This window comes from Rhinopithecus roxellana, chromosome 10 (genome assembly GCF_007565055.1).
Source record: "Rhinopithecus roxellana isolate Shanxi Qingling chromosome 10, ASM756505v1, whole genome shotgun sequence".
NCBI lineage: Eukaryota > Metazoa > Chordata > Mammalia > Primates > Cercopithecidae > Rhinopithecus > Rhinopithecus roxellana.
Genome location: NC_044558.1, coordinates 107448795 through 107466420, shown reverse-complemented (window position 1 = coordinate 107466420; position 17626 = coordinate 107448795). Strand labels below are relative to the sequence as shown.

The 17626-nt window shown below is 38.6% G+C and overlaps 1 protein-coding gene across 1 annotated transcript in view; it reads left to right on the top strand.

The window, feature by feature from the left end:
* CDK17 (cyclin dependent kinase 17) overlaps positions 1-17626 on the top strand; it is a 115744-nt gene that overhangs the window by 46332 nt on the left and 51786 nt on the right. The window lies entirely within an intron of this gene.

The window sequence follows — 17626 nt, the reverse complement described above, 5'->3', positions numbered from 1 at the left end:
TTGCAGTTTTACCACTGGTACCAGATGTTGTGAAGGCAGAATGAGGACACTCCCTTTATTAGAGTTTGGGATCTGAGTACCTGTTTGATTCAGGAAATCTCGCCATCCTTTATAGCCAACCCCAGCCTTTATAGCCCAGTTTGTTGTACTGTGGGAGATCCCTCTCTGTTTCACAGCCCAGCTGTTGGCATTTTGAGCAGCTGGGACAAGTTTTTTTTTTTTTTTTTTTTTTCTTTTTCCTCTCTCTAGCCCCACTTCTGGCTTCAGTACTCACCTCTGGAGAGAGTGCTGAACTAATACCCTGCCACCTTCCTTTGGCAGGTATGACCTTGCACTTAGTGAAGGCCCTGTGCCACTTGAACAGGGGTTTCTCTCAACTCTCCGGCCTTGTCCCCAGCATTCTGTGGTCCCATAGCCTCACCTTCCTTTATTCAGCTTCAATACTTGGAAGGGATCCTGTTAGGAAAGTGCAGATTTGCTTTGTGAATGAGGCGTCTGAGATTTTAATCTATCTTACTAGCCCCCATGTTCCCCTTGAAAAGTCTGTTAAAAGTTGGCTAGTTTCCCCCTGCTGTTGCAGGTTCACTTCTTTCGCCATGATCCCAGCCCTGTTTTCTTTTTCCAGAAAGGGCTTGTTCCTCTAGAATTTAGTTGATTTATTTTCTTTGCATCCTCAGCTTTCTGAGTTTAAAAAACTATGATTTTATAATTTGTCTGGCTCGTTCTTATTGTTAAGCTGGGGGCAACAACAGTCTTGTGTGAGCGTCTACATCATAAACATAAAGCACTGATCCTGGTATACTCTGTTGTGTTCAGCATAATTGGTATAGGTCATATTGAAATTATTTAGCCAATTCTTTCAGTAAAGCTCCACTCAAATGAAATATTGGCCATATTTAGGCTTGGTGGAAAACTGATATAAATGCCTGCTAACACAATAGTTAAAATTTTTTTATTGTGCTAAAATATACATAACAAAATTTACCATTTTAGTTATTTTTAAGCATAAAGTTCAATGACAATTAAAATCGAAACTATTTCTAGAGCTTTTTCATATAAGTAGAATTATACAATATTTATCATTTATCATTGTGTCTGACTTAGTTCCCTTAGCATAATGTTCTCAAGGCTCATCTGTGTTGTAGCGTATGTCAGAACTTCATTTCTTTTTATGTTAGTCTGTATATCTGTTCTTATGCCAATACCGTAATGTTTTGATTATTGTAGCTTTTTATCTTGTTTGTTTTTTGTCTTTTTTTTATTTAATTTAATTTTTTTTTTATTATACTTTAAGTTCTAGGGTACATGTGCATAACGTGCAGGTTTGTTACATATGTATACTTGTGCCATGTTGGTGTGCTGCACCCATCAACTCGTCAGCACCCATCAATTCGTCATTTATATCAGGTATAACTCCCAATGCAATCCCTCCCCCCTCCCCCCTCCCCATGATAGGCCCCGATGTGTGCTGTTCCCCTTCCCGAGTCCAAGTGATCTCATTGTTCAGTTCCCACCTATGAGTGAGAACATGCGGTGTTTGGTTTTCTGTTCTTGTGATAGTTTGCTAAGAATGATAGTTTCCAGCTGCATCCATGTCCCTACAAAGGATGCAAACTCATCCTTTTTTATGGCTGCATAATATTCCATGGTGTATATGTGCCACATTTTCTTAATCCAGTCTGTCACAGATGGACATTTGGGTTGATTCCAAGTCTTTGCTATTGTGAATAGTGCTGCAATAAACATACGTGTGCATGTGTCTTTATAGCAGCATGATTTATAATCCTTTGGGTATATACCCAGTAGTGGGATGGCTGGGTCATATGGTACATCTAGTTCTAGATCCTTGAGGAATCGCCATACTGTTTTCCATAATGGTTGAACTAGTTTACACTCCCACCAACAGTGTAAAAGTGTTTCTATTTCTCCACATCCTCTCCAGCACCTGTTGTTTCCTGACTTTTTAATGATTGCCATTCTAACTGGTGTGAGATGGTATCTCATTGTGGTTTTGATTTGCATTTCTCTGATGGCCAGTGATGATGAGCATTTTTTCATGTGTCTGTTGGCTGTATGAATATCTTCTTTTGAGAAATGTCTGTTCATATCCTTTGCCCACTTTTTGATGGGGTTGTTTTTTTCTTGTAAATTTCTTTGAGTTCTTTGTAGATTCTGGATATTAGCCCTTTGTCAGATGAGTAGATTGCAAAAATTTTCTCCCATTCTGTAGGTTGCCTGTTCACTCTGATGGTAGCTTCTTTTGCTTTGCAGAAGCTCTTTAGTTTAATCATATCCCATTTGTCAATTTTGGCTTTTGCTGCCATTGCTTTTGGTGTTTTAGACATGAAGTCCTTGCCCATGCCAATGTCCTGAATGGTACTACCTAGGTTTTCTTCTAGGTTTTTTATGGTATTAGGTCTAACATTTAAGTCTCTAATCCATCTTGAATTAATTTTCGTATAAGGAGTAAGGAAAGGATCCAGTTTCAGCTTTCTACTTATGGCTAGCCAATTTTCCCAGCACCATTTATTAAATAGGGAATCCTTTCCCCATTTCTTGTTTCTCTCAGGTTTGTCAAAGATCAGATGGCTGTAGATGTGTGGTATTATTTCTGAGGACTCCATTCTGTTCCATTGGTCTATATCTCTGTTTTGGTACCAGTACCATGCTGTTTTGGTTACTGTAGCCTTGTAGTATAGTTTGAAGTCAGGTAGCGTGATGCCTCCAGCTTTGTTCTTTTGACTGAGGATTGTCTTGGCAATGCGGGCTCTTTTTTGGTTCCGTATGAACTTTAAAGCCGTTTTTTCCAATTCTGTGAAGAAACTCATTGGTAGCTTGATGGGGATGGCATTGAATCTATAAATAACCTTGCGTAGTATGGCCATTTTCACCATATTGATTCTTCCTATCCATGAGCATGGTATGTTCTTCCATTTGTTAGTGTCCTCTTTTATTTCACTGAGCAGTGGTTTGTAGTTCTCCTTGAAGAGGTCCTTGACATCCCTTGTAAGTTGGATTCCTAGGTATTTTATTCTCTTTGAAGCAATTGTGAATGGAAGTTCATTCATGATTTGGCTCTCTGTTTGTCTGTTACTGATGTATAAGAATGCTTGTGATTTTTGCCCATTGGTTTTGTATCCTGAGACTTCGCTGAAGTTGCTTATCAGCTTAAGGAGATTTTGGGCTGAGACAATGGGGTTTTCTAAATATACAATCATGTCATCTGCAAACAGGGACAATTTGACTTCTTCTTTTCCTAACTGGATACCCTTGATTTCTTTCTCTTGCCTGATTGCCCTAGCCAGAACTTCCAACACTATTTGAATAGGATTGGTGAGAGAGGGCATCCCTGTCTTGTGCCAGTTTTCAAAGGGAATTTTTCCAGTTTTTGCCCATTCAGTATGATATTGGCTGTGGGTTTGTCATAAATAGCTCTTATTATTTTGAGGTACGTTCCATCAATACCGAATTTATTGAGCGTTTTTAGCATGAAGGGCTGTTGAATGTTGTCAAAAGCCTTTTCTGCATCTATTGAGATAATCATGTGGTTCTTGTCTTTGGTTCTGTTTATATGCTGGATTACGTTTATTGACTTGCGAATGTTGAACCAGCCTTGCATCCCAGGGATGAAGCCCACTTGATCATGATGGATAAGCTTTTTGATGTGCTGCTGAATCCGGTTTGCCAGTATTTTATTGAGGATTTTTGCATCGATGTTCATCAGGGATATTGGTCTAAAATTCTCTTTTTTTGTTGTGTCTCTGTCAGGCTTTGGTATCAGGATGATGTTGGCCTCATAAAATGAGTTAGGGAGGATTCCCTCTTTTTCAATTGATTGGAATAGTTTCAGAAGGAATGGTACCAGCTCCTTTTTGTACCTCTGGTAGAATTCAGCTGTGAATCCATCTGGTCCTGGACTTTTTTTGGTTGGCAGGCTATTAATTATTGCCTCAATTTCAGAGCCTGCTATTGGTCTATTCAGGGATTCAACTTCTTCCTGGTTTAGTCTTGGAAGAGTGTAAGTGTCCAGGAAATTATCCATTTCTTCTAGATTTTCTAGTTGATTTGCGTAGAGGTGTTTATAGTATTCTCTGATGGTAGTTTGTATTTCTGTGGGGTCGGTGGTGATATCCCCTTTATCATTTTTTATTGCGTCTATTTGATTCCTCTCTCTTTTCTTCTTTATTAGTCTTGCTAGCGGTCTGTGAATTTTGTTGATCTTTTCAAAAAAGCAGCTCCTGGATTCATTGATTTTTTTGGAGGTATTTTTGTGTCTCTATTTCCTTCAGTTCTGCTCTGATCTTAGTTATTTCTTGCCTTCTGCTAGCTTTTGAATGTGTTTGCTCTTGCTTCTCTAGTTCTTTTAATTGTGATGTTAGAGTGTCAATTTTAGATCTTTCCTGCTTTCTCTTGTGGGCATTTAGTGCTATAAATTTCCCTCTACACACTGCTTTAAATGTGTCCCAGAGATTCTGGTATGTTGTATCTTTGTTCTCATTGGTTTCAAAGAACATCTTTATTTCTGCCTTCATTTCGTTATGTACCCAGTAGTCATTCAGGAGCAGGTTGTTCAGTTTCCATGTAGTTGAGCGGTTTTGATTGAGTTTCTTAGTCCTGAGTTGTAGTTTGATTGCACTGTGGTCTGAGAGACAGTTTGTTATAATTTCTGTTCTTTTACATTTGCTAAGGAGTGCTTTACTTCCAATTATGTGGTCAATTTTGGAATAAGTGCGATGTGATGCTGAGAAGAATGTATATTCTGTTGATTTGGGGTGGAGAGTTCTATAGATGTCTATTAGGTCCACTTGGTGCAGAGATGAGTTCAATTCCTGGATATCCTTGTTAACTTTCTGTCTCGTTGATCTGTGTAATGTTGACAATGGAGTGTTGAAGTCTCCCATTATTATTGTATGGGAGTCTAAGTGTCTTTGTAAGTCTCTAAGGACTTGCTTTATGAATTTGGGTGCTCCTGTATTGGGTGCATATATATTTAGGATAGTTAGCTCTTCCTGTTGAATTGATCCCTTTACCATTATGTAATGGCCTTCTTTGTCTCTTTTGATCTTTGATGGTTTAAAGTCTATTTTATCCGAGACTAGGATTGCAACCCCTGCTTTTTTTTGTTCTCCATTTGCTTGGTAGATCTTCCTCCATCCCTTTATTTTGAGCCTATGTATGTCTCTGCACTGTGAGATGGGTCTCCTGAATACAGCAGACTGATGGGTCTTGACTCTTTATCCAGTTTGCCAGTCTGTGTCTTTTAATTGGAGCATTTAGTCCATTAACATTTAAGGTTAATATTGTGATGTGTGAACTTGATCCTGCCATTATGATATTAACTGGTGATTTTGCTCGTTAGTTGATGCAGTTTCTTCCTAGCCTCGATGGTCTTTACATTTTGGCATGTTTTTGCGATGGCTGGTACCGGTTGTTCCTTTCCATGTTTAGGGCTTCCTTCAGGGTCTCTTGTAAGGCAGGCCTGGTGGTGACAAAATCTCTAAGCATTTGCTTATCTGTAAAGGATTTTATTTCTCCTTCACTTATGAAACTTAGTTTGGCTGGATATGAAATTCTGGGTTTAAAATTCTTTTCTTTAAGAACATTGAATATTGGCCCCCACTCTCTTCTGGCTTGGAGAGTTTCTGCCGAGAGATCTGCTGTTAGTCTGATGGGCTTCCCTTTGTGGGTAACCCGACCTTTCTCTCTGGCTGCCCTTAAGATTTTTTCCTTCATTTCAACTTTGGTGAATCTGGCAATTATGTGTCTTGGAGTTGCTCTTCTGGAGGAGTATCTTTGTGGCGTTCTCTGTATTTCCTGAATTTGAATGTTGGCCTGCCCTCCTAGGTTGGGGAAGTTCTCCTGGATGATTTCCTGAAGAGTGTTTTCCAACTTGGTTCCATTTTCCCCCTCACTTTCAGGCACCCCAATCAGACGTAGATTTGGTCTTTTTACGTAATCCCATACTTCTTACAGGCTTTGCTCATTTCTTTTTCTTCTTTTTTCTTTTGGTTTCTCTTCTCGCTTCATTTCATTCATTTGATCTTCAATCGCTGATACTCTTTCTTCCAGTTGATCAAGTCGGTTACTGAAGCTTGTGCATTTGTCACGTATTTCTCGTGTCATGGTTTTCATCTCTGTCATTTCATTTATGATCTTCTCTGCATTAATTAGTCTAGCTGTCAATTCTTCCACTCTTTTTTCAAGATTTTTAGTTTCTTTGCGCTGGGTACATAATTCCTCCTTTAGCTCTGATAAGTTTGATGGACTGAAGCCTTCTTCTCTCCTCTCGTCAAAGTCATTCTCTGACCAGCTTTGATCCGTTGCTGGCGATGGGCTGCGCTCCTTTGCAGGGGGAGATGCACTCTTATTTTTTGAATTTCCAGCTTTTCTGCCCTGCTTCTTCCCCATCTTTGTGGTTTTATCTGTCTCTGGTCTTTGATGGTGGTGACGTACTGATGGGGTTTTGGTATAGGTGTCCTTCCTGTTTGATAGTTTTCCTTCTGACAGTCAGAAGGACTGTCTGTTGGTCTGTTGGAGATTGCTTGAGGTCCACTCCAGACCCTGTTTGCCTGGGTATCAGCAGCAGAGGTTGCAGAAGATAGAATATTGCTGAACAGCGAGTGTACCTGTCTGATTCTTCCTTTGGAAGTTTCCTCTCAGGGGTGTACTCCACCCTGTGAGGTGTGGTGTGTCAGACTGCCCCTAGTGGGGGATTTCTCCCAGCTAGGCTACTCAGGGGTCAGGGACACACCTGAGCAGGCAGTCTGTCCGTTCTCAGATCTCAACCTCCGCGTTGGGAGATCCACGGCTCTCCCCAAAGCTGTCAGACAGAGTCGTTCGCGTCTGCACCGGCTCCCGCTACTTCCCCTGTTGGTCTTCAGCTGTGTGCTGTCCCCAGAGGTGGAGACTACAGAGACAGGCAGGCTTCCTTGAGCTGCTGTGAGCTCCACCAAGTTCGAGCTTCCCAGCGGCTTTGTTTACCTACTTAAGCCTCAGCAATGGCGGGCGCCCCTCCCCCAGCCTCGCTGCTGCCTTGAGGATAGATCGCGGCAGACTGCTGTGTTAGCAGTGAGGGAGGCTTCATGGGTGTGGGACCCTCCCAGCCAGGTGTGGGATATATTCTCCTGGTGTGCCTGTATGCTTACAGCGCAGTATTGGGGTGGGAGTTACCCGATTTTCCAGGTGTTGTGTGTCTCAGTTCCCCTGGCTAGGAAAACGGATCCCCTTCCCCCTTGCACTTCCAGGTGAGGCGATGCCTCGCCCTGCTTCAGCTCTCGCTGGTCAGGCTGCAGCAGCTGACCAGCACCGATTGTCCGGCACTCCCTAGTGAGATGACCCCAGTACCTCAGTTGAAAATGCAGAAATCACCGGTCTTCTGTGTCGCTCGTGCTGGGAGTTGGAGACTGGAACTGTTCCTATTCGGCCATCTTGCTCCGCCCCCCTAGTTAGCTATTGTTTTCTGTATGTCTTATTTGTTTCTAACTCCTCAATTTTTTTTTTGTTTTTGCCCTTTTATTGCACTTAGCTAATTTTTAAAATAGTGTACCATTCCAATTCCTTTGTTTTTTCCTTTTCTGTAATATTTTGTAGTTAGTTTTTTAGTGGTTACCTTGGGGATTATAGTTAACTTAAAATGATAGTAACCTCATTTAAATAATACCAACTTAGTAGTGTATAAAGTCTGCTCCTGTATATCTCTATCTCTTCCTCTTTATATTGTTATTGTCACAGATTACCTTTTTATATTTTTTGTGCCATCAGCAGATTTATAATTTTTTTTTTTTTTTTTGCCTTTTAAGAGTAATGCAAATCAAAATCACAATGAGATAACATCTCACACCAGTCAGAATGGCAATTACCAAAAAGTCAAGAAACAACAGATACTGGCAAGGTTGCGGAGAAATAGGGACGCTTTTACACTGTTGGTGGGAATGTAAATTAGTACAACCATTGTGGAAGACAGTGTGGCAATTCCTCAAAGATTTAGAACCAGAAATACCATTTGACCAGCAATCCCATTACTGGATATATACGCAAAGGAGTATAAATCATTCTGTTATAAAGATACATGCATGTGTATGTTCATTGCAGCACTGTTCACAATAGCAGAGACATGGAGTCAACCCAGATGCCCATCATTGATAGACTGGATAAAGAAAATGTGGCACATGTACACCATGAATACTATTCAGCCATGAAAATGAGTGAGATCATGTCCTTTGCAGGGACATGGATAAAGCTGGAAACCATTTTGCTCAGCAAGCTAACACAGGAACAGAAAACCAAGCAACTCATGTTCTGACTTTTAAGTGGGAGCTGAACAGTGAGAACATTTGGACACAGGGAGGGGAACAACACTTTTTGGGGCCTGTCGGAGGAGGGTGGGGGTAGGGAGAACATTAGGTAAAAGAGCTAATGCATGTTGGCGTTAATACCTAGATGATGGGTTGTTAGTGCAGCAAACCGCCATGGCACATGTTTACCTATGTAACAAGCCTGCTCATCTTGCACATGTACCTCAGAACTTAAAAAACAACAATAAAATAAGTAAAAAAACAAGAAAAGCAGAAAGAAGAGTTAAAAACCAAAAGTGCATGAAACTCTCTTTTGTAATTACCCGTGTAATTACCTTTACCAGTGTTATGTCTTCTTATGTCCTTTCATTACAGCCTGAGGGTTTCCCTTTATCTTTCTTGTAGAGTAGGTCTACTGGTGACAAACTTCCTTGGCTTTTGTTTATCTGGAAAATTCTCCTTCATTCTTGAAGGATAGTTTTGCTGAATATAAAATTCTTGGTTGACTTTTTTTTTCTCTCTAGATTTAAAATGTTCCATTCCTACTGCTGCCTGGTCATCACAGTTTCTGATGACACATCAGCTGTCAATCTTACTGAGGAGGCCATGTGTATGTCTCGTTGCTTTTCTCTTGCTGCTTTCAAGATTCTTTATTTGTCTTTGGGTTTCTACACTTTGGATGTAATGTGTCTCAATTTTGTATCTCCTTTGAATTTTTTCTTGGATTTCACTGAAATTTTTGGATGTATATATTCATGTCTTTCATCAGGTTTGAGAAGCTTTTCACCATTATTTCTTCAAATATTTCCCCCTTTCTTTTATATTTGGGGGCTTCTATGCTGTGTATGTGGGTACACTTGATAGTGTCCCTGTCCCATAGGTTCATCAGGCTCTATTCATTTTTCTTCATGCTTTTTTCTTTGTATCCCTAAGACTGGTTAATTTTAATTGCCTTGTCTTCAAATTTGCCAATCATTTTTTCTGCCTGCTCAAATCTGTTGAACCACTCTAGTGAATTTTTAAATTATAGTTATTGTAATTTGTAGTTTTGGAATTTTTGTTTGGTTCCATTTTATAACTTCAGTCTCTTTGTTGATATTCTTGTTTTGCTCATACGTTGTTCTCCTGATTTCCTTCAGCTCTTTGAACTTATTTAGGACAGTTGATTTAACATTTTTGACTAGCAATTCCAAATTCTGTGCTGCTTCAAGTTTCTGTCAAATGCTTTTATTCTTAATGGGCCATGCTTTCCTGTTTGTGTGCTCTGTGGTTATTTGTTGAGACCTGGCTACTGTACTACAATGTGGTAACTGGTTATCGGATTCTCCCACTCATCAGGCCTTTTGCGTTTCTTGGCTAGTTGAAGGCTGTTGTCATCCCTTTGTGACTTTCCAAAACCATTTTTGCAAACTGTGTTTTTCTTGTGTGTGTAGTCACTGAAGTTTCTATTCCATTATCTCTGTAGTAAGTCAGTGACCTGGCAATGATATAACAATATGTGGTTTAAAGAAGGTGCTGTCTTGTTAGATCTTACAGTAGACGCAGATGCGCCTCCCCTGCCCAGTAGCCCCAGAGGGCCTAAATAAAGGCAAGCATCTGCCTCTGTGCCTGTCTCTCAGTGATCTGCCAAACTGACCAAAACATTCAAATCTGAATTTTTGGAGGACGAACTTCTCCCACTGCCTGCTGTGGCACTAATAAGCCGCTCCAGAGATGGGGGCTGCTATTCCCTACGGTTGTGGCAAAGCTACTGGTTTGCCCATGTGGGTCTCCTATCAGGATCAGTAAGTCTCTGCATGAAGCACTTTCCTGGTTTTTTTTAAGTGTCTAATTAGGTTCCATACTTGGAAGATAGTTGATTCTTGTTGTTTTTCCAGTTGACTGGTTGTTTTTGGCACAAGGACCAAGCTCTAGGGCATTCTTTTCTCTGACATTTTACACCTCAAGTGTCACAATAAACTAATATTGTCTTCTCATGATATTTATGAATGGAGGAAAATATTTGGTACATTTCTTTTTTCTAGTTTGTGTGTTTCACTATTCATACTATCAAAAGAAAAGAATCAGCCTCAGATTTGAACACATCAAGGATTAATTTTTTTTTTTTTTTTTTTTTTTTTTTTTAGACAGAGTTTCTCTCTTGTTGGCCCAGGCTGGAGTGCAATGGCATGATCTTGTCTCACTGCAACTTCTGCCTCCGGGTTCAAGTGATTCTCCTGCCACAGCCTCCCAAGTAGCTGGGATTACAGGCCTGAGCCACCACACCCGGCTGATTTTGTATTTTTAGTAGAGATGGGGTTTCTCCATGTTGCTCAGGCTGATCTTGAACTCCCGACCTCCAATGATCTGCCTGCCTTGGCCTCCCAAAGTGCTGGGATTACAGGCGAGAGTCACCACACCTGGCCAAGGATTAAAATTTTTAAGTGTTTGTTTAAAAAACCTGTGGTATGATTGCAATTTTAATTCAGTGTTCTGTCAGTATTTTGTGCAATCACTTCATGGGTTTTTTTTTCTTTTTCTTTTTCTGTTTTTGAGATGGCGTCTCAGTCTGTCACCTGGGCTGGAGTACTGTAGCATGATCTTAGCTCATTGCAACCTCCACCTCCCAGGTTCAAGCGATTCTTCTGCCTCGGCCTCCCAAGTAGCTGGGATTACAGGTGCACACCCCCACGCCTGGCTAATTTTTGTATTTTACTTTGTGTTTTATGCAAATAACAACATTGTCTCTAGTGAAAAAAGTTTAAGTTTTAAACATTGGTTATTCCTCATTCTGTATGATTAGCTTACATGTCCTGGAGTGTGTTCGGTATTTGTCATGACTTAATTATTGTGGGGAAAATAACAGAGTATTTGCTTACATGCCACCTAATGAGTTCACTTTTTATACAGTAGTTTTTATTTATAGTCATAGTTGCTGAAAATGTTATGAAGAAATAAATCTGTCTTTATCTCTGTTTGATATTTCAGAAAGACTGACAAAAGTAACATTAAGTGGAAAAACCTTAGTTTCCCATATAAATCCTAGATTTTATTCTTCACAATACTTGATCTACGTGTAAACTTTGCTTATTTACCTAAAGGAAAGTCATTTAAAAACATTTAGCATTTTCTTTAATATTTTGCAATTATTAGCAAAAAACTGTTTTAAGAATATTTCAAAAACATAAACAGTGGATTGCCACTCTGCTACATCCTTTTATATTAGAGTAGCTTGAATATAAGGTGAAATTGTATCCAAAGACTTTCTTACTGCAAATGCTGAGAAAACCACACTATAACACCATTTTTACAAGTCAAGACTCATACTAGAATGTCTAGTTTGGGAGTATTTATAGCCGTTATCGTCTTTAAAAACAGTATATGGTATGCATATTTTTCTATTCCTAAGGCCCAAACTCAGTTGGCATTCTACATTATCTGTATTCTTTAAGTAAATAGAATACTTACCTTTTCAGGATAAAAGAAACATAAAAACTTTCCTTAATTGTATAGCTGATAATCCAAGAGCAAGTTTAGCCCAAGGTGAAGTAAGATAATGCATTATATTTGCAAGTTCCTTTTATGTGCTTGTTGTTGAGAACTGATTTTTGAACATTTTCAACTGTCTTTAAATGGAGAGTTATATGCTGTCATTCTGTTACCCTTTACTGCCCTTCTACCATTTTAAATTTGATCTAAGTATTACAGAAAGCTAGCAGTGTTTTTGACATCTAGAAAAACATTAGTTTTGCAGTACACACACGTACATAGATGTGTGTGTGTGTATACATATGCAATATGTGTGTGTGTATGTGTATATATATATGATAAGTGCTATGAGTAAAAACTAAGGATAAAGGAATGGAGTCAGAAAAGGGCCCTCTGAAGAATGACATTTACACTGAAATGTGAACATTTAGTCGTTTACCATTAAGTCACATTGTTTAATCTATCTTAATATTCATAGAAACAGTAGTGTAGGATAATGGCCTCCAGATTCATCCATTTATTCTGAGCAAACTAATGTAGGAACAGAAAACCAAATGCCACATGTTCTCACTCATAAGTGGGAGCTAAGCAATGAGAACACATGGACACAAAGAGGGGACCAACAGACACCGGGGCCTGCTTGAGGGTGAAGATTGGAGGAGGGAGAGGATAAAAAAACTACCTATTGGGTGTTATTACTTTGGTGAGAAAATAATCTGCATACCACAGAACCCCATATATGCAGTTTACCTATATAACAAACATGTTCGTGTACTCCTGAACCTAAAAGTTAAAAAAAGAAATGATAGTGTAAAGATCTTAATAATGTCAAACATTTTTATTAAACTGATAAAATATTTTAACCAAACTCTTGAGTGTTCAAATTTTAGATAATCAGTAATTTAGCACTGCCCTATTACAGTAAATATTAAAAATTAACCTTAAAGCCAATGTAAGTAGTAGTAAGTAGTAGTTTTTAATGTAAGTAGTAGCTTTTACATAACAAAAGGTGTTTTTAGCTTAGCATATGTGCTTTTGTTCTCAGCTAATGAAAAAAGTTGATATGCACAGCTCTACTTAAAGATGATTAGAAATGTCAAGGAACCTATTTCATCTGGGAATATTTTTTCTGTAATAATGATCTAGGCTTAGGCTGTGGTAATGAAATTCTTTATTATCTGTGTTTACAAATCACTGTAACTTAATTAAAACTTTACAATTATACCACAGATTAAAAATAGGAACAATTTGAAGATGTGATTTTATTTGAAAATTCTGTAGTAAGGTTTAGCTTTATAAGTATTTTTCTCTTGTTTTTAGGAATTAGAAATAACTTTCTTATTCCTGACAGAATATAAGATAAGTATAGTTAAAATTGTTTTATAGACAAGGATTTTCTTCACTCTTTGATGATGATGAAATAAGTGCCATGCATATTATTCTGAGTTAGAAGCACATAGAATGTCCCCTGATACATTGTTCAAATGCACTATATGAAGAAAAGGTTAACGTTTGTGTGATTCTATTTTGTTTTCTTTTGGACTCTCTTAAAACCATGAAGATCTACTTGATGCTTCATATCAGCATTGTCCAGTAGAAATGTAATGGGCACCCCATATGTAATTTTTAAGATTTTTGTAGGCATATTTTTTTAAAACTTTTTGAAAGGCAGAGTTAATTTTGGTGATATTTTTTACTTAACCAAACATCTAAAATATTTTTCAACATTATTTTATTTATTTATTTATTGAGACAGAGTCACTCTGTCGCCCAGGCTGGAGTGCAGTGACACGATCCTAGCTCACTGCAACCTCTGTCCTCTGGGATCAAGTGAATTCTCATGCCTCAGCCCAAGTAGCTAGGATTACAGGCACGCACCACCATGCCTGGCTAATTTTTGTATTTTTAGTAGAGATGGAGTTTTGCCATGTTGACCAGGCTGATCTTGAACTCCTGGCCTCAAGTAATCTGCTCACCTCGGCCTCTCAAAGTGCTGGGATTACAGGCATGAGCCATTGCGCTTGGCCCTCAACATGTTATTAATATAATAGTTACTAACTTTTTTTTGGTGAGGGATAATAAATGTTATTGTCTGAAGCCACTAAGTTTTTTTTTTTTTAATTTTTAAAAAAGTTGTAAAATACACTTCACAAAATTTACTATCTTTGCTATTTTTAAGTGCAGTTCAGCAGTATTTATTTCATATTTTTCTGCATCTTTCACCATTTTCCATCTCCAGAATTCATTTCATCTTGCAAGATGTAAACTCTGTACCCATTAAAGAATAACTTCCCTTTCCTGTCCTTCCCCCAGCCCCTGGCAACCAAAGTCCACTGTGTATTTTTACAGTTGGAGCACAACTCAGTTTGGACTACATACTTTTAAGTGTGTCTACATACGTAATAAGTGCTTATTAGCCTACTGTTGGCTACAGTTTTGGACAGCTCAGTTCTGTGCTGTAATAGATACTGAATCCATTTATAGTTGGTCTATGTTACAGAATGTTACTATGTTATATGAATTAATTGTGTAGTAACATTTCTGTAATATTTTATTATTTGGTCCTTACTTGTCATCCAGAACAATAGGCAGGTCCGGTGGTCAGCAAAATGGTCATTCAAAAGTGGTGTGGCAAGATTCTGAAGTGGTGATGTGTGTATAGTTGGATACACATTAGTGACTAGATGCCTGTGTTTGAGAAAGTTGGAGTCGGAAATGTTGGTAGTTATGAGCTACCATCTCTTAGGACTTGTTGTTGGGGCATGTAGATTTCTTGGAGTGTGCGTTGGGAATCCCCAAGACCAACCCATCATGCTTGATGATTTGCTCGAAGGACTCGTAGAAAAGCTGTTAAACTCATGGTTATGAGAAGCTGTTAAACTCATGGTTATGATTTGTTATGGCTAAAAGATACAGATGAAAATCAACAAAGAGAAAAGTTATATAGCTTGAAGTCCAGGAGGATCCAGATGTGAGCTTTCATTTGTCTTCTTCCACTGGAGTTGCATGGGCTATGACAACATGCAAAGAGCTTTAACCAGAGAAGCTCACCTGAGTCTTGGTGCAAGAAAATTACTGTGGATCTGTTAGATAGGCATGGAGTGCTCATATGACTGACTTTAGTTACTCAGTCTCCAGCCTCTCCTGCAAGTCCTTCCTCACCTGAGAAATCAAGCTGATACAGTGTGTGCAAAAGCCCCAGGCATACAAAACAAGCATTAAACATAATTCATATTGTTTATATAGATGATCTGATGTGATCCAAGGTCTCTTTTATACAGAGACACTCTTACCAGGCAGGATATTCCAAGGGCTCGGAGGTCATCTCCCAGGAGCCTCTCACAGACTAGTGCTTTTTTCAGAATGTGCAGAGTTAGAGTACCCCAAGCCTCCCTAGTTACTTCTTTACTGTACAGGGTGATTTGGAAGCCTAACAAAGGAAGATGTCGCTAGTGTAAAGTCTTACAGAAACAAAGGGTAGATGAGAGTGGCAACAGCTCAGTACAACTTAAAATATCTAATATGTTTAAACAAATGGCATGAGTTACTGACTCAAAGTAGAGCTATAAAGGTTGGCTATCAGAAGTAAAGAATAGCATTTAGGATAACCATACAATTAACAGGTTTCTTAATTGGAATCAACTTCATGGTTAACTTTCTCCTTTGAATTCACCTTGCTTGGAAAAGCGCATGTATTATCTAATCCACATCAAAACCTCCATTTCTGCCTATGATGGAGTAACTTGTAACAGACTAAAACTGCTGCAAACTAGAAATGCTGGGGGGAAAAAATCATTTTGAAGGCATTGTAAAGCTTCTCCATGAATCAACGCTTGAAGAGTCAAGATTCAGGAGAGAAGGGAGGCAGACACACTTTGTGCTGGTTTTCCTCTTGATCCATTTTCCAACTCTTAAACTGTTGGGGGTAAGAAGATAAAAGCTGAGCAAGGCGTAAGAGATGAGCAAAAAATGACTGAGGAAGTTGAATGGAGGTTTTCAGTAGTTTGTTGTTATTGTTCTGGCCCTAGGTTTACAGTTAGAATCTGTTGAAGAGCCACACCATAGAGTGAGGACAAATCAGAGGCCTACCAATCTTTATAGTGTCTGAAACCCAGTCTCAGGTCAGCTCAGTCCCAATTGGATTGCGTCAGTCTGCTCCTACAGAGACTGTTAAAAAAATAAAAATTAAATCCTCTCTGGAAGAAGGTAACATCATCTGGGGGCTCTACAGATTTTCTGTACACATTTGCATATGATAACTCAGTGTCTTACATACAATAAAAAATTACTAAGCATACAAGAAGATCAAGAGAAGAAAATTGACAAGAGAAACAGATCCACAGATTGTGCAGACTTTGGAGTTAAAAACAGGGGCTGTAAAATACTGTATTTGGTTCATGAAAATAGATGCCGAGGTGGAGAATTTCACTAGAGAACTAGCATCTGTAGAAAAGAATCAAATGGAAATTCTAGAGCTGAAAAATACAGTAACTAAAACTTGGAGCAAAACAGATGGGTTTAACTGTAGATTAGACACAGATGAAAAGAGGATTTGTGAACTGGAGGATACATTAATAGAAAACATTTAGGAGCATAAACTTTACTTTAAACTGAGCTAAGGAATAGGAACTTTTCAATATTTCACCAAAGTGTATCTCACCAAAGTATGTCTCTTATTTTAGAGCATATGGGTGAAAAGAGTCCTTATTGAAGTACAGTCACAACTCTTGCTATTTTAATGTGTGTTTAGTATTTTTTGGTATTTTTATTATAGTGGATTTAAAAAATTTATTAACATTATTTAAGAGACAGCATCTCATTCTACCAGTGGCACATTCGTAGCTCACTGCAGCCTCAAATTCCTGAGCTCAGAGTGATCTCCCACCCCAGTCTCCTGAGTAGCTGAGCATATAGGCAGATGCCAGCATGCCTGGCTAATTTTTTTTGTGTTTTCAGTAGAGACAAGTTCTCACTGTTTCCCAGGCTGGTCTTAACCTCCTGACCCCAAGAGATCCTCCTGCCTTGGCCTCCCAAAATGCCAGGGTTACAAGCATTAGCCACTATGCCCAACTGGTTTCTATTTTAAAATATAATAAGTATATAATATTAAAGTGGTAAAATATAAAATTATTACTTGTAAGTTTATTTGTGATACCTCCCCCCAGCTTTTGAGCAAACAAAAATTATTCTATAACTAATATGCATAGGTTACCTGTTCAGTAAACTCAGTTACTTAGCATAAACTCTTATACTGAGAAAATAAGCAAAACATGTACAGATATAAAATAGATATCCAGAGCTGGATGGTAAATGCCCAGTACTTTAACATAGAGGTGTTATATGGCCCTTACTCTTGGTTGGTTGGGATAATGGTTATAGCGTGCATGGCAATCTGGTAAGCCAGTTCATCACAGAAATACCAAGTTAGAAAGGAAATTGTGGGTCAAGAATTTGGGTTTGGCATGAGTACCTTGTTTCATCATATCCAAGACTCTACTGTGAATTATACCATTAATTTATGTACCCATAAGAAAAAATACTGCCAGTTAACATTTTGATATCACATTAATTGTGAGATACATTCTGATTTCAAAGATGTTAAGGTGTGGAGGAAAAAGTAAGTGGTAATTCTGGTTTTAAATCTCAGTTCTGTCATTTATGTGTTTGACATGAGTCAAGGAACTTCTTTGAGCATGTTTCCTCATGTATGAAAATGGGATAGTATACTTTGCTTTTCAGAATGAGGAAGACTTAATTAGAGATAGGAAAGTATCTACTGTGTGTCAGGCATTCAGTACCAGCTAATTTGGCTTTCGTTTCTTCCTTCTAAAGCTTGGTTCTCTTAGGATGAAAGAGACACTTGA